Here is a 22,877-nt window from a genome sequence, read left to right on the forward strand (position 1 = left end):
AGCAGCAGACTGCGTTAAAGATACAAGATTTCCTTAATAGCAAGTGAAGTGGAAGAATCTCTGTATTGAGGCAAGAAACACAAAGCAGGAACTGTGTGTAAGGTCCTCTTAGGGACGCACACCTTTTTCTTTTGTAATACAGAAACATGTAAGTCCCTTTATTAGAGAAATTGTACATATTGGTGAATATGACCAATGGTCACGTGTATGGGTAAATTCTTTAAAAATCAGAACCAATAATTAAGATAGCTTCCGTGCTCTACTTGTTTCATTGTCTCGTGTCTAGTGTAGTTATAGTTTATTGTTGGAATGATGGTTTGAACACATTTCAAGAAAATTAGAAGATATATATGAACACCCTTCCTTCTGCAACAGTCTATGGTTTCCTTCATCATCAGTCATGCCTGCCTGGGGGTACTGAACACATAGGCGGTGGTGGGAGATAACAGTGATTTAAATGGTCACTGTTTTCTTCAAATGAACTTGACTTCACACATGTACTCACCTGATAAAGGCTACCATTGCTCATCATGGCTCACAACCATAGTTGTGGGATCTGGTAATACTTACCATAAGTGATGTAGAGGTCGTACGTTCTGGTTTGCAAACTAGCAACCTCAGCCTTAGCTCTCAAATTTCTACTATTTTCCTTGCACCGAGAGTAACCTCATCTGTTTCCAACAATTCACTCTCTTCATATTCTTCCATATCTGCAGCTTTTCTTACATCTTCCTCCTCTTTCTCCTCACATATAGCTGAGCAAATTCGGAGTTTAGATCGTCTTTGCTGTCCAGCTATGAAATGAATGAGAAAATGCAAGACAGAGTTGTTACAGATGAGGAAACGCTGGCACTAAGAGGGAAGTTGATATGTACAAGTTTGGATAACCAGTAGGTGGCTGAACCTGTGTCCTAACCCAAGTTTTCTGAGTCTGTATCTTAAGCTTCTTCTTCAATGCTATGATTATTTACTCCTTTTGGCCCAGATGTTTCTATGAGGACCCAATGAAGGTATTTTCACACACATGCATGTGCATATACACACACGCACATGCATATACACTCACACATGTGTGTACATACATGCATGCATACAATCATATACACACACAGAAAGACAGACACACAGACACACAAACACACACAGTCATACACTGCATATAATTCCAGGACTCACAGACCCCTGATACCTGGTGTAAGGATCCTTTCCCTACATCGCAAACAAGAAAGGCACCTGGTTCTTGCAGACGTGCAATTTATGCCTTTTCTTTAACTACATTGAATTATTAACTAATTAGTGCTTGTGAAGTCCTCGGGAAATACCAAGCGCTTGTTCAATGCTATATATGGTTATTAGTAAAGCTTTGATTTTAGAGAACAGCCAGGGAGTCCTGAAATAAGCAAATAATGGTTGTGTAGGGAGGTTGGCAGCTGACGGGCGTGCCGCGGTGTATAATCAAACTCTGCCTGGCTCTCAAAGGTGCTCCAGCTCATCGCTGCTACATCATCCTTACGGGGAGTTTGCACATTTTCAGGGAATGTGTGTTTCATATTTCCGTGTCCATTTACCTTTCTTTTTACCTTCCTTCTGCACCCTCTCATACCCAACCCTTTCTTTCACAGCAGACAAGTCTACCTCTCCTTTGGGGAAATAGTGTCTCCATCTCAATTTATTACTGTCACCCCTAAATGTTCCTATCACATGCCATCTGTCCCTCCTGACCTTACATCTCAGAGGAACTGGTTCCATGGGCAGTGACCTGTGTCGTCACATACACTCAGATTTCTCCCCTGGTCTGGTTTAACGTTCTGCTATCACCATCTTGAAATTCTTTATAATTTTTGAACAAAGGACCCAACAGTTTCTTTTTGCACTGGGCCCCACAAATTACATAACCAATCCTATCCTCGCCAACTGAATGTTCGAGGTGAATCCCTCTAGTTTTACCTGTATGTGTTGCCTCAAAGACCTCCTTCCATCAATATTATTGTGTTCTTTCATTCTTTCTCCCTCTACTGATGGCCATCTTTCAGTCGACAATATGCTCATCCAAAAGAATTGAAGGAAATTGCTTTCATCAATGGAATGACCTTCAGTTTTACATTGGGATTCTTTGGGTTGCAAGGGACAGAAACCCAACTAAAACTAGCAGAGGCAAGAAAGGAAACATTATATTACATAAACAAATTGTGGAAGAGGCAGAAGTGAGCTGGCTTCATGGACAACTGGACTCTGAGATGTGACCACTATTTCATTTTCATCTCTACTCTTGTCTTCATGTTAGAGTTATTCTTTCAGGTCAGTTTTTTCCATGTGATGAAAACCTGTCTGTAGGTCGTGCCAGACCAAATTCCTGTAGCTTATGATCAACAAGGAAAAGGGGCCATTGCCATCAAGTTTGAATAATCAAAAATCTGAGGAAGAATTCTATTTGGCTCAGCTTGGGTCATGAGTTTATCCTTGAACCAATCACAGTTGTCAAGGGAATCACAAGTGTCAAGAGCACTCTGAGGGCTCATGTTGGCTGTCTTATCTGGATCTCATTGTTGGAATTCTGGGAGAGCAGTTCCCTATGGAAAAGTGTGCAGATAATGGGAATACAGAGCAATCAATGATTACCCCTTTCCCCTTTTACCCAGTACTTCCTCTCTCTCTTCTTCTTCATGGTTTAATGTCATTACAAAGCCACCTATTTGAAAAGTAGTCTATATTCACTCACCTGACTTTTCCACCTCCAATCACCTCTGAATATTTTTCAACGTCCCTCTTAAACTGCTCTTGTCAAGATCACCATTGGTTTCCTTGTGGTCAAATTTATAGATCAATTTTCAATGAGCTCTTATTTTACCTCCTGTGATATGTTGCATTTGGTTGTTCTTTCTTAGGAAAATTCTCTTCCCTTGGTTTCTATTAAAACATATTTCTGACCTTTTTCCTCCTTGTCTTTCACACCAGCTTCTCCAAGCTCTATTTTTTATTGGCTTCAGTTTCCCTATTTCTTAAACTTGTCTCCTGGTCTGGTTCTTTACCTGGCCCCATGAATCTGCCTTTGATATTTCCTCTTATTCCTGCATACCATGCCTAGTGGTTCTGTTCACATTTGGAGACTCAGTCATCCAGGAGAGAAATGATGGTGACCTGGATTTGGATCAGGGTGTTGGCTATTGGCAAGACAATAATGGGAAGTATCTCAAAGATTATAAAGGAGGTAGAATCATGTGAACTTGATGATAGGTTGGAAGTGGGGAATAAGAAAGAGTGCTGCAAATATCTTTCCAGTTTCTGGCTTGGGACAAAGTGATGGATGGTGCTGTTGAAAAAATGAGGGTAGTGTGTGTGCATGTGATTGTACGTGCATTCTTGTGGGTCCCTGTATATACTGGGGTGTATATACATATATGTGTATGAGTCCACGCTTATGCCAATGTGCTTGTCTTTGCATATGTGAGCTTTTAGAAATGTGGAGAGCATGTTGTAAGAGTGAAGGTCCATATGTGTGTGGAAATGAAGGGGATGGTGTTGAAATGAAGATATTCCCATATGTCCACAGGCATAGACATCTTGAGTCCCACCACTTGGGTGTCTGTCATTCTAAGGAATGGCTTCCAGGCAGAGAGGACCAGCAATTTCTCCTAGCTTATCACCAGTCTGCTCCTTGCATTGTGTCCTGCTTTAAGAAACCACCCAACATGGAGCTTGCTTAATTAAATTCTATTACAACGTTAAAGGGCGCTAATTGCAGTTGTTAGAAACGTCCAGCACACGTTGCCTAGCAGAGGATGCAGGATGAAAGGTTGACTCTTTTCTGTAATCCTCCTTACCTGGCCTTGATCTGAACTTTTATAAGTCTGGGGAAATGGGCTTACGGTATGTTCAGTATGGATTTCTGCCTTCCTGTGAATTTGCAGCTCTAGAGGAGAGCTGCGTTGGCCACTGGAGCTAAAGAGTTCCAGTTTTGGGGCAACGTGGGGCAGATATCTCTGCGGGCTTCCTGACTCCAGACATGGGAAGAAGGAGGAAACAGAGCGAGGAAGGTAGAGGCAGGTAGACTCTGTTTCACACTTATCACTCTCTCATTCTTTTTGGTACTGAATTTATTTTAGGGAAACACAAAACAGCCTCTTGTGTCTGCTCTCCACTCTTTCTTTCTCATGTAAAGCCAACTAAAGGTCACAGAAGAGCATATTCCCAAGAAATTGGATTCTTCGTGCGGGAAATTTGGTACTAAACCAAGTTTCAATAGCTTGTATATTTATCCATCTATGCAGTTTTCCTCCTCCTCCCCCTCTTCCTCCTCCTCCTTTTCCTCATCAGAGTTCATACTCACCAAGCATTTGCTCTTTACTAAGTGTGTTATCTCTTTTAATACTTATAATGTCTTTATGAGGCTGGTACTAGTATAGTCTCTATTTTACAGCCGTGAAAACTTAGTGTCAGAGAGGTTTAGTGATTTGCCTGCAATCATGCAGCTCAGGATAGAAATGAGATGTGAACCCAGGTCAGTCTGACACATCCCAGCATTATGGCAATGCACAATCTTAATCCCTTCCCTCTCTCCCCAAAACACGAAAAAGACTTTGAAAAAATCAATGATAGTGCCACTGCTTAGAGATCCAACTACCAGCAATTTTATTTTCCAATGTATTATCTCTCTCTCTCTCACACACACAAATATATGTATATAACATACAGTAAATATCTACATACACTACACATATAAAATATAATACATAAATAATAGGTTATATATGCATGTATATATGTGTTTATATATTATAAATTAATGTGAGCATACTCTAAATTCTACTTTTGTTCTACCATTCCCCTCCCTACAAAATAGGTCACAAACATATATTCAAGTCATAATGTATTTTCCTATTTATCATTTTTGCGGCTGATTATATTCCATTTGCTGGGGAAGATTTCCATTTGGATTTTGACTGGCATTGCCTTGAATTGACAGACTGTTTTGGAGATGATCTCTGTCTTCCTCTCCAGAAAGGTGGGAAAAACTTGAACATCTTTAAATGTAGGCTCCAGCTTGGAGAGGAGATGCAGGAGAAAGGGATGCAGGAGAAAGGGATGCAGGAGAAAGGGATGCAGGAGAAAGGGATGCAGGAGAAAGGGATGCAGGAGAAAGGGATGGAGGAGAAAGGACTCTCCAAAGCAGGCATTGCTTGGCAAGCACTTCCGAGACTGACATCTCTCCATTCCCTGTGAAGGCCAGGGCCACGTGAGGGACCCCCCTGTATCCTCTGAGGTGGAGCCTCATGTCCTCAGAGGGATGGAGGCTGGAGGACCACTGATCATTAGCAAGAACATTAAGATTTGGAAGACTGCAAGATATGGTGGGAAGATGTGGGTCCCATATAGTGGTGGACTGGTAAATATTTAACAACTTGTTCTTCAAAAAACCAAGTCCCAATTTGTAACGTTTACTACTTATATGGGGTAAGTACTTTCACTGTGACCAGTTTTAAGCTGGCAATTAATGTCATTGAATGAGGAATTGGGAAGAGATGGACAACCACATACCATTATAATGGTCACCTCACCATACAGACACAATAGATGTAAATAACCCTAAAAACATAGGCAATAGACAATAGTACAATATATATACATATTATATATATTATACCAATGTAACAGTAATAAAATAATTAGGAAGTTATGACTTTTGAGTATTTATTACCTTTTGTGAATATAATTTATATAATTGTAAGTGTATAACATTTAGTTTTTAATAATGGCCTTGCTTAACAACTGGTCTGCAAAATTCCTAATAATTTAACAATTAACTCTTTCAAACCAATAGGAGTCAGCTCTAGTGCACAACTGGTCAGACAGGCAGATCTTGATTCCAATCTTAGCTCCACCACTTAGCAGCTGTGTGACCTTGGGAAAGACCAGTAACCTTTTTATCTTCAGTTTCCTGCTACACAACATAATGTTAATAATGAAAGCGATTGCATTGGGATATTGCAAAGATTAGAAGTAATAGACACAAACCTCCCGCAGGCCCGGGCACACCACCGGTTGCTCACCAGTGTGCGTGGTGGTAATGGTTGTAGTAGCAGCAATGGTAGTGGTTTTATGTCACCACCACCAGTAGCCGTTGTCCCTTAGTGGGAGAGAGTGCAGATTCCAGAGGCTGGCTTGAAACTGCCTCTTCCTTTTGCTCCCTGTTGGCCTTTGGCAAATTATTTAACTCGTCTGAGTTTGAGCTTCCTTATCTCCAAGAAGGATGTAATAATAATACACACCTCCGAGATTTGTTTGGAGGGTTCAGTGAGTGACTATGTGTGAAGCTTTTAGCACAGTGTCTGGCTCCCACAGGCCTCCACAGGTTGGTTGTGGGAGTGGAAGGGGCAGCATATCTTGAGCATTCCTGACAGACTGTTGGCTGTCTATTTATCAATGGCAACTATTTACTGGTTGAAAATGGGAAGCAATAATATTCACCTGACCAGTTTTCTCTTAAAGCCATTTCCATGACGATGATGGGACCCAATTATGTTTTTTATTTTAGTCACTCCTGATAAAATAACAAATTTGAAGAAATAAAAAATACCTGAAATATTAAAAAAAAAAAAAGAAAGTGGTGGTGATTTTTATAGGTGGTGGTGGTTTTTATAGGTGGCAGGTGGTGGTGGTTTTTATAGGAGGCAGGGTAGCACAGTGGCTACAAGTAGAATGGGGACTTACATTCCAGATCCTTCACCCATTAGCTATGTGACCTTGGGCAAGTCAGTGAACTTTTCTTAGCTTCGGTTTCATTATATGTAAAACAGAGGAAATAATAGTACCCAACTTTAAGGGGGTTAAAAGAGTTAAATGAGATAATAAGTGCTATTATGGTGATGATTCTCATAAGCATCATCCGTATCACCGGTGATGTTGAAGCACAATGCCTATCTCTGACTGTGACCTACTTCCCAGAGGACTTCTGGGTCAGCCCTCGTGTGCCAGCCTGCCTGTCACCTCTCTCAGGACTTCAGCACACCCTCCCAGTTTGCTTACTGATAAAATGCTATTGAGAAGTTGGCCCTTTGACAGAGCTCCTCATCCCTTCCGAAAGACAAACCCTGCACTGGATTTATAAACCAGATTGCAAATGTTAAAGGAATTTCAGCCTGGGGTAAAGCTCCTAAACAGGAGGCTTGGAAGTCATGTGGCCCAGATAATCACATAACTATGTGATCATGTGGTCTTTTATCAAAGGGCCTGGTAAAATTGTGTTCTATTCATCAGAAGATCTGATATTCATGGTTCTGGGCATTACATGAGCTGTCAATCTAGTCTTAAAATGGGTCCTTGGGTTGTTGGTAAATGTATGTACTTTCTAAAATGTGGGCAGAGGATGGCAAGGAGTTCACATGAGCAGATTCAGAACTGCATTATATAATAAGGATGCCAGTAAACACATGTGACTATTGAAAGCTTGAACTATGGCTAGTCCAAATGAGGTGCGCTCGAAGCAGAAATGTACACTGGAATTTGAAGACTTGGCATGAAAAAAGGTAAAATATCTCATTAATCATTTTTATATTGATTATACCTTGACATGACACTGTTGGATGTATAGGGTTACATAAAATACTATTAAAATTAATTTCACTTGTTTATTTTTACATTTTTAAGATGTATGATCAGGCCACCCAAGATGGCTCTTCTCTTACTCTCTGCACATCCCCTGCTTGACCAATGCCTGCTTCCCCTACACCCTACTCACATGACTGACCTTCCTACATGCTTGCCCCAGGCCCCAGCTAGTGATTGTTCTAACCTTTAGATCAGAAAATCTTCACCATGCTAGCTTATTAAAGCGGTTGTGAGAGGCATGCCCCTGTGCTAGTTTCCCTGGTAACCAATGAGCCAAGCTGATGTCAATTCCCCAGTTCCCCCTGTAACTGGGAACACCCTGGAATATCACTCCAGGACCTGGCTTCAAATGAGTAAGCTCCCCCATCCATTAAACCATTGATGTCTCTGTTGCTGACTCTGAGCTCTTTCTTCGGTCTTGAAGCTGGGCCTTCCAGGCCTGCGGGGTGCAACCCAATATAAGGCGTACTAGAAGACTTAAAGTTACATATGTGGCTCACATTTCTATTTCTATTGGGTAGCACTGTTCTAGAGAATTCAGGCAGGAAATAGTCATTGTCAGTGTCAGAAATACTGGATTCTTCTGGGGTGCAGGCATAAGGCTGTGGACTCCAGGACAGAGGCTACTGAGATCAAGGTTGAGCCCTGATTTTTGGAGGTGTTGGGCAGAGAAAGGCACTCAGCCACAGGGCCCCAAGAAAACAGAGACCTCTATACCCTCCCTACTTGTCTCCATCCCGACTTGCCAGCAGACCCCTTCACCTCTTGACTGGATGACTCTAATAGTAGCCTCTTCTAACCGGTCTCCCTGATTCCATTTTGTTCTTCAAGAATCCATTTTTCTGCCACTCCTAATAGCCAGAGTGATTTTTTAAAAAATACCTGAATCAACTCAAATAGACTCACTTTAATCTCTTTCATGGCTCCCAATGCTTTTGGAATTAAATTCAGGGTCCTTGTCAGCCTGGTCTCAAAAGTCCTTGTTCTGGCCTTCGACTGCTCTCCTGCCTCACCTTCCTTCATTCTCTGCCTCCCTTGGGATGCTCCAGCCTCATGAGCCTTCAGAAGGTGCCAGGTGCTTTCCTGCCTCAAGTGCTTTGCACATGCTCGTTCTTCTACCTGGAATACTCTTGTCTTCACACCTCACCCGGATGATGCCTTCTCATGCTTCAGGTCTCAGCTTAGATATTACTTCCTCTGAGAAAACGCCCTGATTTCTTTCCTATCTCCCTCTTCTTTATTCTCATTGCATTATCACCTGTTGGCACTCATGCTCTTTCACCCTTTCAGCCTATCACTGGGTTTTCAGATCTGTGCAGTGGGTCCATGTCTGTGGCATTCCCAGTTTAGCGTGGAGACAATCACAGAGGAAGCACGTAGGAAATATTTGTTGAAAAAAGAATAAATGAATGGAGGTCTGTTATGTGAACCAAGAGACAAGTTCAATGATGACTTGATGGAAGAGGACTGAGGCTGTGGGATGGGGTGGGAGGGACTGACGGCGCCAGGGGAGGAGACGGCAGGACACCGAGGCTGGGGCGTCAAGGAGGGCGCAGCCTGCGCCCGACAGAGCTCGCTTGGCTTTGCCTTCCCAGGCAGTGACTTCAAAGCCCTTCGCAGGAAGCGAGTCAAGATGTGTCGGTCCCTGGAGGTGTCACTGGCCCTCGGAAGGCCTCTGCCAGGGTTTGATGAAGCACCTTCCGTGGCAGGTCTCGTAATTAACTGTGGCCATGCGGCGTGTTCGTGCCGATGTAAATCATCGGCAGATAACTTTGGGGCTTATCTACTAATGAAAACTCCTTGGCATTTCTGTAAGCATATTATGGTCAATTACAATTAATTCAGTTTGCATCGACTGCCTTTTTCCTTATGCAAAGATTGTGCAAATCGAGTGTGTGAGCCGAGGGCTCCGAGGCCTGTAAAATCCATAATGGTTAGTTCTCAGGGGTGTTGAGGAGAGAATAAAACTGTGGGCTGTTTGAAATTTAAATCAGGGCAAGGCTGGTCAATAGAAGCAGGTTTGCAGCGCTCAGATTAGCTGGACCAGGATGCAAGGGGACAGGGGGCTGCTTTCCTACTGCCCAAACTTACAGGGTCACAGACTGCCCCCACTCCCAAGCAGTTTTCTCCTTCGGGCTCCACCTCTGCATTCCTGGCTGCAGACTCTCCAAGTCCCCAGGGACTCGATTTCCTGTCTGAGGACTCATAACCTCGTGATTCATGAGGACATATTACTGCTGCTTGAGGAGAGATGAGGTTTTTCTCTTTTTCTTTCCCACAGCTCCCAGAGCAAAGTTAAGTAAACAGCAGGTGTGAAATTAATTTTTGAAATTTTAGTTTCTGGACCAGCTGACATTTGTTGAATATTAACTCTGTGCCGAGAATTGTGCTCAGTGCTTTATGGATGCTTTCTGAAAATGTTTGTGCATGTCACATGAGCCTATGGGGGTAGATATTCTCATTTCACAAATTTTATAGATGAAGCTTAGAGACGTAGTGACCTGTCTGTGTTATACAAATAGGAAAAGTTCGGTTTGAATCAAGGTTTCTAATCACCATCTTATACAGTCCCTTGGAGGGCTGAGTCTTATAGAAAGTGATGCTCTGTATTTATTGGTTTTGTTATCAAACTCATCTGCAGCCGATGCCTGAAGAAGAGAGAATGTTCCTTTCCTGTAGGGGAAGCTGAGACTCTGGGGCTTCCCATGAAAGTCAGAGAGATTGGCTGGCTGGGTTTTCCTAGGCAGAGAGATGACACCCATATGATGCTTTAGCCACGAGCAGTGTTGGGGACATCTCTCAGAGGTTCCTCTCCCCTTGAAAGGTGACACCCATTTCAGATACCCAGAGAGAACCCCAGAGTCTGCCTGAACAATACCGAGTTATAGTGGGGTGTAGCTATAGCTCTTGTAGATGGTGTTGGCATCTTGTGCAAATCCCCTCGTCCTTATGACTCAAGTGCGTGCCAGCCCAACTTCCAACCCTGTCATTTCTTTACTTAAGGCTTTTCTCTAGCCATCAGGGTCCACTTGCCCAGCTGTGTGGCAGGTCAGAAGTGCCAGGGAATCAATGTTCCTCAGAAGCAAACTTAACAAAGAGTGATGGAATTTGGTGTATAAACACCCCAGCCCCCTACCCCTCAGGCGAAATACTCTGCAGTAAGTGGTTCCCAGCAGATTACAGCCCAGTTGCCCATGGTGGGATCACTTCTTCACTCTCTCATTGGTATTTCCTCGAATCACCTCCTAAGTAAAACAACTGCACTCGAATCCTTATCTCAAGGTCTGCTTTTGGAGAAACTAAACTAGGATAATTCTTAACTTTAGGCATAAACCTGCTGCAAAAAATGTTTTATGGCTTTACAAGTGGCTTATTTTTAATTGTACAAGGAAACATAAATATAATCTCATAAACATTACAGTTACTTTCAAAGTCCCGCTTGACTCTCTTCCCCAATAACTTCCTCGCCCAGAAATGACCGTTGTCATTATTTTAGTGTTTCTCCTTCCAGACACTTTCTATTCATTTACACACACACACTATCCACTTTGCATATTGACCTGCAATGTATTGTTTTTGTTTTGGAGTTCTTGCCATCTAAGTACACAACACTCTACCTCGCTTCTTTTAAATACTGTATAACATTACACTGTATGAATTTAGCTGAGTTTATTTAACTTCTCCCCTGTTGCTGGATATTTAGGTTATTCCCAGTTCTGTGATGGCTTCAACTTCGGGGGCTTCCTCTTTAGAGCATGGACTGTCCTAATGAGGGTCAATTCCCTCAAATTAAGGGCTCTGCAATCACTCTCTTGTGAATCCTGAAACAACCACAATGCTGGTTATAAAATGAAGTTATTATGAAAACCAGAAAGAATTTCTGGGGAATTCCAGACAACATAACATGACTCCTCCAAGTCTCTAGACTCTGAAGAGGTGGATTGGGACAGAATGCTGGAGAGAGAAGAAGGGGAGGGGAGCAAGCAGGGGGGATAAGGACTGAGGAAGAGGAGTGTTTTTTTTCGGTCCCAGACTCTTGAAGCTCCATTTGCTAATTTATCGTAAGACCACAGAAAAATTGATCCCTCCTGCTCCATCCAGATGTCGCTTTCTTGAGTTCTGGCCTCGCCCCCATGGCTCTTACCACATCAAGGAGGTGGATAGAAATTAAAAAAATAGCTTTTGCTTTAGTAGGATTAAAATCCCCTCTCGTATTTTTTTGCAACATCTCAGTCATGGAGCCTGTTCTGGGAAGCATATATTATTAGGTTGAACCATATGAAAGTAACATTTTTGTAGGTCAAAATGATCAAACACCTTCAGTTTCATGTGGTTCAACTGAATATTTTTTGGGAGCAATTCAAATTCATTTTTTAGGTAATGGGGTTGGGGTGACTGGATGGCTGCAACCTCATGAGAGACCCTGAGCCAGATCCACCCAACTAATCAAGTTCCTTGATCTCTCTGTGCCTCAGTTTCCTCATCTCTAGAATGAGTATAATCATGGTAGTCCACAGGAAGATATAAAGGAAATTGAAATAATATATGTCAAAGGTGTAAAATCCTGCCTGTCTCATAGAAAAACTTAGTAAAGTGTAACTGAGCTTGTCATCAGCATTATTGAGAGATAAGATGCCAGTAAAAGTAGGTAAAGGGACTTAATATTTACTGAGTGACTGTTGTCTAATAAGCATTGGATACACACTTTACACAAACTTCATTAAAAGAAAACAATGCTGTGTGAGACCATGAATATCTCTGAATTTTCCACATGCTGGAAATGAATCTCAGAATTGTTAAGTAACTTACCAAAGATGGAAAATATAGAGAAGTTTAAGAGTCATATGAGGCATGGTGAATATATACGTTTAGTTGGAATTCCAGAAGATGAGAGAAAAGAAAATGGAGCAGAAGCAACATTTTAAGTGATTAATAGGCAACAATTTTCCAAATACAATGAAAGACATCATGTAATTAACCAAGAAAGTGAACCCAAATAAAACCACACTTGGTTCATCACAGTGAAACTGGTGAAGGTAAAAACTAGAGAGAGGAGGACATTCAAGATGGCAGAGGAATAAGACGTGGAGATCACCTTCCTCCCCACAAATATATCAAAACTACATCTACATGTGGAACAACTCCTACAGAACACCTACTGAACGCTGGCAGAAGACCTCAGATTTCCCAAAAGGCAAGAAACTCCCCATGTACCTGGGTAGGGCAAAAGAAAAAAGAAAAAACAGAGACAAAGAATAGGGAGGGGACCTGCACCAGTGGGAGGGAGCTGTGAAGGAGGAAAGGTTTCCACACACTAGGAAGCCCCTTCGCGGGCGGAGACTGCGGGTGGCGGAGGGGGGGAGCTTCGGAGCCACGGAGGAGAGCGCAGCCACAGAGGTGCGGAGGGCAAAGCGGAGAGATTCCCGCACGGAGGCTCGGCGCTGAGCAGCACTCAGCAGCCCGAGAGGCTTGTCTGCTCAGCCGCCGGGGCGGGCGGGGGCTGGGAGCTGAGGCTCGGGCTTCGGTCGGATCGCAGGGAGAGGACTGGGGTTGGTGGCGTGAACACAGCCTGAAGGGGTTGGCGCACCACAGCTAGCCGGGAGGGAGACCGGGAAAAGGTCTGCAGCTGCCGAAGAGGCAAGAGACCATTGTTTCGCGGCGCGCAAGGAGAGGGGATTCAGAGCGCCGCTTAAAGGAGCTCCAGAGATGGGCGCGAGCCGCGGTGATCAGCGCGGACCCCAGAGACGGGCGTGAGACGCTGGGGCTGCTGCTGCCGCCACCAAGAAGCCTGTGTGTGAGCATAGGTCACTCTCCACACCGCCCCTCCCTCCCACAGCCACCACTGCCAGGGTCCCGTGATCCGGGGACAACTTCCCCGGGAGAACGCACGGCGCACCTCAGGCTGCTGCAACGTCACGCCGGCCTCGGCCGCCGCAGGCTCGCCCCGCCTCCTCCGTACCCCTCCCTCCCCCCGGCCTGAGTGAACCAGAGCCCCCGAAGCAGCTGCTCCTTTAACCCTGTCCTGTCTGGGCGGGGAATAGACGCCCTCAGGTGACCTACACGCAGAGGCGGGTCCAAATCCAAAGCTGAACCCCGGGAGCTGTGCGAACAGGGAAGAGAAGGGGAAATCTCTCCCAGCAGCCTCAGAAGCAGCGGATTAAAGCTCCACAAACAACGTGATGTACCTGCATCTGCTGAATACCTGAATAGACAACGAATCATCCCAAAATTGAGGCAACGGACCTTGGCAGCAACTGTAGACTTGGGGTTTGCTCTATGCAACTGACTAGTTTCTGATATTTATGTTTATCTTAGTATAGTTTTTAGCATTTGTTATCAATGGTGGATTTGTTTATTGGTTTGGTGGCTCTCTTCTTTTTTTAAAATTACTTTTTGAAATTTTTTATTTTAGTATTTTTTTATTTTAATAACTTTCTTTTCTTTTTTTCTATTTTTTCTCCCTTTTCTTCTGAGCTGTGTGGCTGACAGGGTCTTGGTGCTCCAGCCGGGTGTCAGGCCTGAGCCTCTGAGGTGGGAGAGCCGAGTTCAGAACATTGGTCCACCAGAGACCTCCCGGCTCCACATAATACCAATTGGTGAGAGCTCTCCCAGAGATCTCCATCTCAACGCTAAGGCCCAGCTCCACTCAACGACCAGCAAGCTACAGTGCTAGACACCCTATGCCAAACAACTAGCAAGACAGGAACACAGCCCCACCCATTAGCAGAGAGGCTGCCTAAAATCATAATAAGGCCACAGACACCCCAAAACACACCACTGGACACAGTCTTGCCCACCAGAAAGACAAGGTCCAGCCTCACCCACCAGAACACAGGCACCAGTCCCCTCCACCAGGAAGCCTACACAAGCCACTGAACCAACCTTACCCACTGGGAGCAGACACCAAAAACAACGGGAACTATGAACCTGCAGCCTGTGAAAAGGAGACCCCAAACACAGTAAGGTAAGCAAAATGAGAAGACAGAGAAACACACAGCAGATGAAGGAGCAAGGTAAAAACACACCAGACCAAACAAATGAAGAGGAAATAGGCAGTCTACCTGAAAAAGAACTCAGAGTAATGATAGTAAAGATGATCCAAAATCTTGGAAATAGAATGTAGAAAGTACAAGAAACGTTTAACAAGAACCTAGAAGAACAAAAGAGCAAACAAACAATGATGAACCACAGAATAAATGAAATAAAAAATTCTCTAGAAGGAATCAATAGCAGAATAACTGAGGCAGAAGAACGGATAAGTGACCTGGAAGATAAAATAGTGGAAATAACTACTGCAGAGCAGAATAAAGAACAAAGAATAAAAAGAATTGAGGACCGTCTCAGAGACCTCTGGGACAATATTAAATGCACCAACATTCGAATTACAAGGGTCCCAGAAGAAGAAGAGAAAAAGAAAGGGACTGAGAAAATATTTGAAGAGATTATAGTTGAAAACTTATCTAATATGGGAAAGGAAATAGTCAATCAAGTCCAGGAAGCACAGAGAGTCCCATACAGGATAAATCGAAAGAGAAACATGCCAAGACACATATTAAGCAAACTATCAAAAATTAAATACAAAGAAAAAATATTAAAAGCAGCAAGGGAAAATCAACAAATAACATACAAGGGAATCCCCATAAGGTTAACAGCTGATCTTTCAGCAGAAACTCTGCAAGCCAGAAGGGAGTCACAGGACATATTTAAAGTGATGAAAGGGAAAAACCTACAACCAGGATTAATCTACCCAGCAAGGGTCTCATTCAGATTTGACAGAGAAATGAAAACCTTTACAGACAAGCAAAAGCTAGGAGAATACAGCACCACCAAACCAGCTTTACAACAAATGCTAAAGGAACTTCTCTAGGCAGGAAACACAAGAGAAGAGGAAGACCTACAATAACAAACCCAAAACAATTAAGAAAATTGTAATAGGAACATACATATCAATAATTACCTTAAATGTAAACCGATTAGAAGCTCCAACCAAAAGGCATAGACTGGCTGAATGGATACAAAAACAAGACCCGTATATATGCTGTCTACAAGAGACCCACTTCAGAACTAGGGCCACATACAGACTGAAAGTGAGGGGATGGAAAAAGGTATTCCATGCAAATGGAAATCAAAAGAAAGCTGGAGTAACAATTCTCATATCAAACAAAATAGACTTTAAAATAAAGACTATTACAAGAGACAAACAAGGATACTACATAATGATCAAGGAATCAATCCAAGAAGAAGATATAACAATTGTAAATATATATGCACCCAACCTAGGAGCACCTCAATACATAAGGCAAATGATAACAGCCATAAAACGGGAAATCGACAGTAACACAATCATAGTAGGGGACGCTAACACTCCCCTTTCACCAATGGACAGATCATCCAAAATGAAAATAAGTAAGGAAACACAAGCTTTAAATGACACATTAAAAAAGATGGACTTAACTGATATTTATAGGACATTCCATCCAAAAAACAACAGAATACTCTTTCTTCTCAAGTGCTCATGGAACATTCTCCAGGATAGATTGTATCTTGGGTCACAAGTAAAACCTTGGTAAATTTAAGAAAATTGAAATCGTATCAAGTATCTTTTCCAACCACAATGCTATGAGACTAGATATCAAGTACAGGAAAAAAACTGTATAAAATAAAAACACATGGAGGCTAAACAATGCACTATTAAATAACCAAGAGATCACTGAAGAAATCAAAGAGGAAATTAAAAAATACCTAGAAACAAATGACAAACAAATGAAAACATGACGACCCCAAACCTATAGGATACAGCAAAAGCAGTTCTAAGAGGGAAGTTTATAGCAATACAATCCTACCTCAAGAAACAAGGGAAATCTCAAATAAACAACCTAACCTTACTCCTAAAGCAATTAGAGAAAGAAGAACAAAAAACCCCCAAAGTTAGCAGAAGGAAAGAAATCATAAAAATCAGATCAGAAATAAATGAAAAAGAAATGAAGGAAACAATAGCAAAGATGAATAAAACGAAAAGCTGGTTCTTTGAGAAGATAAACAAAATTGATAAACCATTAGCCAGAGTCATCAAGAAAAAAAGGGAGAAGACTCAAATCAACAGAATCAGAAATGAAAAAGGAGAAGAAACAGTTGACATGGCAGAAATACAAAGGATCATGAGAGATTACTACAGGCAACTCTATGCCAATAAAATGGACAACCTGGAAGAAATGGACAAATTCTTAGAAAAGCACAACATTCCTAGACTGAACCAGGAAGAAATAGAAAATATGAACAGACCAATCACAAGCACTGAAATTGAAACTGTGATTAAAAATCTTCCAACAAACAAAAGCCCAGGACCAGATGGCTTCACAGGGGAATTCTATCAAACATTTAGAGAAGAGCTAACACTGATCCTTCTCAAAGTCTTCCAAAATATAGCAGAGGGAGGAACATTCCCAAACTCATTGTACAAGACCACCATCACCCTGATACCAAAACCAGACAAAGATGTCACAAAAAAAGAAAACTACAGCCAATATCACAGAAGAACATGGATGCAAAAATCCTCAATAAAATGTTAGCAAACAGAATCCAACAGCCCATGATCATACACCATGATAAAGTGGGGTTTATCCCAGGAATGCAAGGATTCTTCAATATACGCGAATCAAGCAATGTGATACACCATGTTAACAAAGTGAAGGATAAAGACCATATGATAAGCTTTTGGCAAAATTCAACACACATTTATGATAAAAACCCTCCAAAAAGTAGTGATAGAGGGAACATACCTTAACATAATAAAGGTCATATATGACAAACCCACAGCCAACATCGTTCTCAATAGTGAAAAATTGAAACCATTTCCAGTAAGATCAGGAACAAGACAAGGCTGCCCACTCTCACTGCTATTATTCAACATAGTTTAGGAAGTTTTAGCCACAACAATCAGAGAAGAAAAAGAAGTAAAAGTATCCAAATCAGAAAAGAAGTAAAACTGTCACTGTTTGCAGATGACATGATACTATACATAGAGAATCCTAAAGATGCTACCAGAAAACTACTAGAGCTAATCAATGAATTTGGTAAAGTTGCAGGACACAAAATTAATGCACAGAAATCTCTTGCATTCCTATACACTAATGATGAAAAATCTGAAAGAGAAATTAAGGAAACACTCCCATTTACCATTGCAACAAAAAGGATAAAATACCTAGGAACAAACCTACCTAAGGAGACAAAAGACTTGTATGCAGTGAAGTATAAGACACTGATGAAAGAAATTAAAGACGATGCAAACAAATGGAGAGATACACCATGTTCCTGGTTTTGGAAGAATCAACATTGTGAAAATGACTATACTACCCAAAGCAATGTACAGATTCAGTGCAATCCCTATCAAACTACCAATGGCATTTTTCACAGAACTAGAACAAAAAATTTCACAACTTGTATGGTAGCACAAAAGACCCCAAATAGCCAAAGCAATCTTGAGAAAGAAAAACGGAGCTAGAGGAAGCAGTGTCCCTGACTTCAGACTATACTACAAAGCTACAGCAATCAAGACAATATGGTACTGGCACAAAAACAGAAATATAGATCAATGGAACAGGATAGAAAGCCCAGAGGTAAACCCACACACATACGGTCACCTTATCTTTGATAAAGGAGGCAAGAATATACAATGGAGAAAAGACAGCCTCTTCAATAAGTGGTGCTGGGAAAACTGGACAGCTACATGTAAAAGAATGAAATTAGAACACTCCCTAACACCATACACAAAAATAAACTCAAAATGGATTAAAGACCTAAATGTAAGGCCAGACACTATCAAACTCTTAGAGGAAAACACAGGCAGAACACTCTATGACATAAATCACAGCAAGATCCTTTTTGACCCACGTCCTAGAGACATGGAAATAAAAACAAAAATAAACAAATGGGACCTAATGAAACTTAAAAGCTTTTGCACAACAAAGGAAAACATAAACAAGATGAATAGACAACCCTCAGAATGGGAAAACATATTTGCAAATGAAACAACTGACAAAGGATTAATATCCAAAATATACAAGCAGCTCATGCAGTTCAATATCGAAAAAACCAGACAACCAAATCCAAAATTGGGCAGAAGACCTAAATAGACATTTCTCCAAAGAAGATATACAGATTGCCAACAAATACATGAAAGGATGCTCAACATCATTAATCATTAGAGAAATGCAAATCAAAACTACAATGAGGTATCACCTCACACCAGTCAGAATGGCCATCATCAAAAAATCTACAAACAATAAATGCTGGAGAGGGTGTGGAGAAAAGGGAACCCTCTTGCACTGTTGGTGGTAATGTAAATTGATACAGCCACTATGGAGAATGGTATGGAGGTTCTTTAAAAAGCTATAAATAGAACTACCATTCGACCCAGGAATCCCACTACTGGGCATATACCCTAAGAAAACCATAATTCAAAATGAGTCATGTACCACAATGTTCATTGCAGCACTATTTACAATAGCCAGGACATGGAAGCAACCTAAGTGTCCATTGACAGATGAATGGATAAAGAAGATGTGGCACATATATACAATGGAATATTCCTCAGCCATAAAAAGAAACGAAATTGAGTTATTTGTAGTGAGGTGGGTGGACCTAGAATCTGTCATACAGAGTGAAGTAAGTCAGAAAGAGAAAAACAAATACCGTATGCTAATACATATATATGGAATCTAAAAAAAAAAAAAAAGGTTCTGATGATCCTAGGGGCAGAACAGGAATAAAGACGCAGATGTAGCGAATGGACTTGAGGAAACGGGAGGGGGAAGGGTAAGCTGGAACGAAGTGAGAGAGTAGCATGGACATATATACACTACCAAATGTAAAATAGATAGCTAGTGGGAAGCAGCCGCATAGCATAGGGAGATCAGGTTGGTGCTCTGTAGCCACCTAGAGGGGTGGGATAGGGAGGATGGGAGGAAGATGCAAGAGGGAGGGGATATGGGAATATATGTATACATATAGCTGATTCACTTTGTTATACAGCAGAAACTAACACAACATTTTAAAGCAATTGTACTGCAATAAAGATGTTAAAAAAAAATAAAACTAAAGAGAAAACAATCTTAAAAGCAACCAAAGGAGAAAAAACATATTGCCTTCAAAAGTGCAAAAATAATACTTAGAACAGATTTTGTAATGGAAATTATGCAAGCAGAACACAGTGAAACAATAACTTTAAAATATTAAAGAAAATAATTGTTAACCAGAATTTTGCACACAGAAAAATATTCTTTAAAAGTGAAGGAGAAATAAATACATTTTCATGTAAACAGAACCTGATATAATATATACAAGTATGAACTAAAGGAAATGGTAAAGGATGCTCTTTAAGCAGAAGGGAAATAATTCCAGACAAAAACATGGAAATTATGAAAGAATGAAGAGCTACAGGAGGGGTAAATATGTGGGCACATCTAAATAAATATTGACTATACAATAAATGGCAATAATGTTTTGTCATTGCAATATTAAAACAAAAGAAAGCAGAGATAGAAATAGAATTGATGTATTCTAGGGTTCTCATAATACCTGGGAAGAACTAAAAGTACTGGGACTTCCCTGGTAGTCTAGCAGTTAAGACTCCACACTTCCACTGAAATGGGCATGGGCATGGGTTCAATCCCATGGCCAAAAAGAAAAGAGGTAATAGTACTAACTTTAATACAACTAATAATTCAAGGATGTTGTAATCTCTAGGATAACTTGTAAAAGAAGAGTAAAGAAATATATAGCTAAAAATGTAATTGAAGGGAAAATGGAATTATAATAATAAAAAATACTTGATTAATCACAAAGAAGGCAAGAAAGGAGAGATAAGTGAACATAAGATAGATGGAAAAACTGAAGACAAATAGTAAAATATTGGATTTAAGTCAAAGTATATCTTTAATTTTATTAAATGTATATGGCCTAAATTCTGCAATTATAAGCAAATTTTTTTCATAAAAGCATATACAGCTTATAAAGTATTTGATTTAAATATGAGGACACACAGACTTTGAAAATAAAAGGGTGCAATAACTAAGCAAAAGATAGCTGGGATAATTATCCTTATATAAGACAAGGCTTACTTTAAGAAGTACTACCAGATCTAAACATAGACATTTCCTAAGGACGGAAGGCTCAAAATCCCCAAGATGATGTAACAATTCTAAGCTCATATTTAACTGATTAACATCGTTTCAAAACATTTAAAATAGATAAATCAACAATCATAGTGGGTGACTTTACAGAAAAACCCAAACGAACGTTTTGGCCAACCCAAAGTAATTTTCTCAGAACTGAGAGGAAAAAAACAGACCAAAAAATCAGTACAGGTATACCTCGTTCTGTTGTGCTTCACTTTATTGCACTTTGCAGATATTGCGTTTTTTACAAATGGAAGGTCTGTGACAACCCTGCATCAAGCAAGTCTATTGGCACCATTTTCCAACAGCATCTTCTCACTGTGTATTTGTGTCGTGTTTTGGTAGTTCTCACAATACTTTGAACTTTTTCTTGTTATTATGTTTGTTATGGTGCACTGTGATTGGTGATCTTTGATGTGACTACTGTAATAATTTTGGAGGCACCACGCACATTGTTGTCTTATTTTAAGAAATTGCCACAGTCACCCCAGCCTTCAGCAACCACCACCCTGATGAGTTAGTCGCCATCAACACTGAGGCAAGACTCTCCACCCGCAAAATGATTACAACTTGCTGAAGGCTCAGATTATGGTTAGCATGTTTTAGCAATAAATTATTTTAAAATAAGGTATGTACATTGTTTTTTTAGGCATAATGCTATTGCACACATAAGGGACTACAGTAAAGTGTAAGCATAACTTTTTTTTTAAAGCACAACTTTTATATGCACTGGGAAACCAAAAAGTTTGTGTGACTTGCTTTATTTTGATATTCACTTTATTGTGGTGGTCTGGAACTGAACCCGTGATATCTTTTTTTTTTTTTTAATTTTTAAAATTTGTATTTATTTATTTATTTTTAAACATCTTTATTGGAGTATAATTGCTATACAATGGTGTGTTAGTTTCTGCTTTATAACAAAGTGAATCAGCTATACATATATATTTATCCCCATATCTCTTCCCTCTTACGTCTCCCTCCCTCCCACACCTCTAGGTGGTCACAAAGCACAGAGCTGATCTCCCTGTGCTATGCGGCTGCTTCCTGTGAACAATCGGCTTTACATTTGGTAGTGTGTATATGTCCGTGCCACTCTCTCACTTCGTCCCAGCTTATCCTTCCCCCTCCCTGTGTCCTCAAGTCCATTCTCTAGTAGGTCTGCATCTTTGTTCCCGTCCTGCCCCTAGTGAACCCGTGATATCTTAGAAGTATACCTGTAATGATAAAGAAGATCTGGTTAATACACTTGTGCTCATTTACATAAATTAGCCTAATTTTCTTAATTGACTAGACCTAGCTGACTTAGTTGAATACAACTGAAAATTAATAGAATACTTTCTAACATCACACATGGACTATTTAGTAAAATTGATTACATTTTGGGACAGAAATCAAGTTTCACCAAATTTAAAGCATTAGAACTATTTAGCACATGTCCTCTGACCGGGGTGGAATTGAACTAGAAATAAGAACCAAACAGAAAATGAGAAATGCTCAAATATTTGGAAATTAAACAATTGATTTCTGAATAATCTATGAGTCAAAGAACAAATTACAGTGAAAATTAGATATTATTTTGGAGTGAATGATAATAAAAGTAGAACATATAAAATCATGGGTAATACAGCTAAAGTTGTGGTAGAAGGCAATTTATAGTCCTATATCCATATACAAGAAAAGAAGAAAAGGTAGAAATTCATAATTCTTTTCATATCAGAAAGTTAGAAAAAGAACAAATTAAACCCAAAGAATGTGTAATAGAGAAAATAATTTAAAAAGAATAAATTAGAAAATGAATATACAACAGGGAAAAAAGCCCCCAAAAGTTGATTCTCTGAAAGTCTAATAAAATGTACAAATCTCTAGCAAGGCTAAGCAGACAAGAATTAGTGAAGGTACAAACTACAGTTTTATAGTGGACAAGGGGATGTTACTATTGTTCATACAGATATACAGGATATAATGTACAACTTTATGCTAATATGTTTTAAAATGTGGATGAATTATAAAAATTCCGAGAATGACATAATTAATCAAAATTGACCAAGAAGAGACTATCTGAATAGTGACATGTTAATAAAGATATTTAAACTGTAA

The 22,877-nt window shown here is 40.5% G+C and overlaps 1 pseudogene; it reads right to left on the reverse strand.

Annotated features, from left to right (window-relative positions):
- Window positions 1-227: 227 nt before the first annotated feature.
- LOC103011033 (ubiquitin-like-conjugating enzyme ATG3) lies at window positions 228-2,665 on the reverse strand (annotated as a pseudogene).
- Between the last annotated feature and the right edge of the window lie 20,212 nt (window positions 2,666-22,877).

Source organism: Balaenoptera acutorostrata, chromosome 15 (assembly GCF_949987535.1).
Source record: "Balaenoptera acutorostrata chromosome 15, mBalAcu1.1, whole genome shotgun sequence".
In the NCBI taxonomy this organism is placed as follows: Eukaryota; Metazoa; Chordata; class Mammalia; order Artiodactyla; family Balaenopteridae; genus Balaenoptera; species Balaenoptera acutorostrata.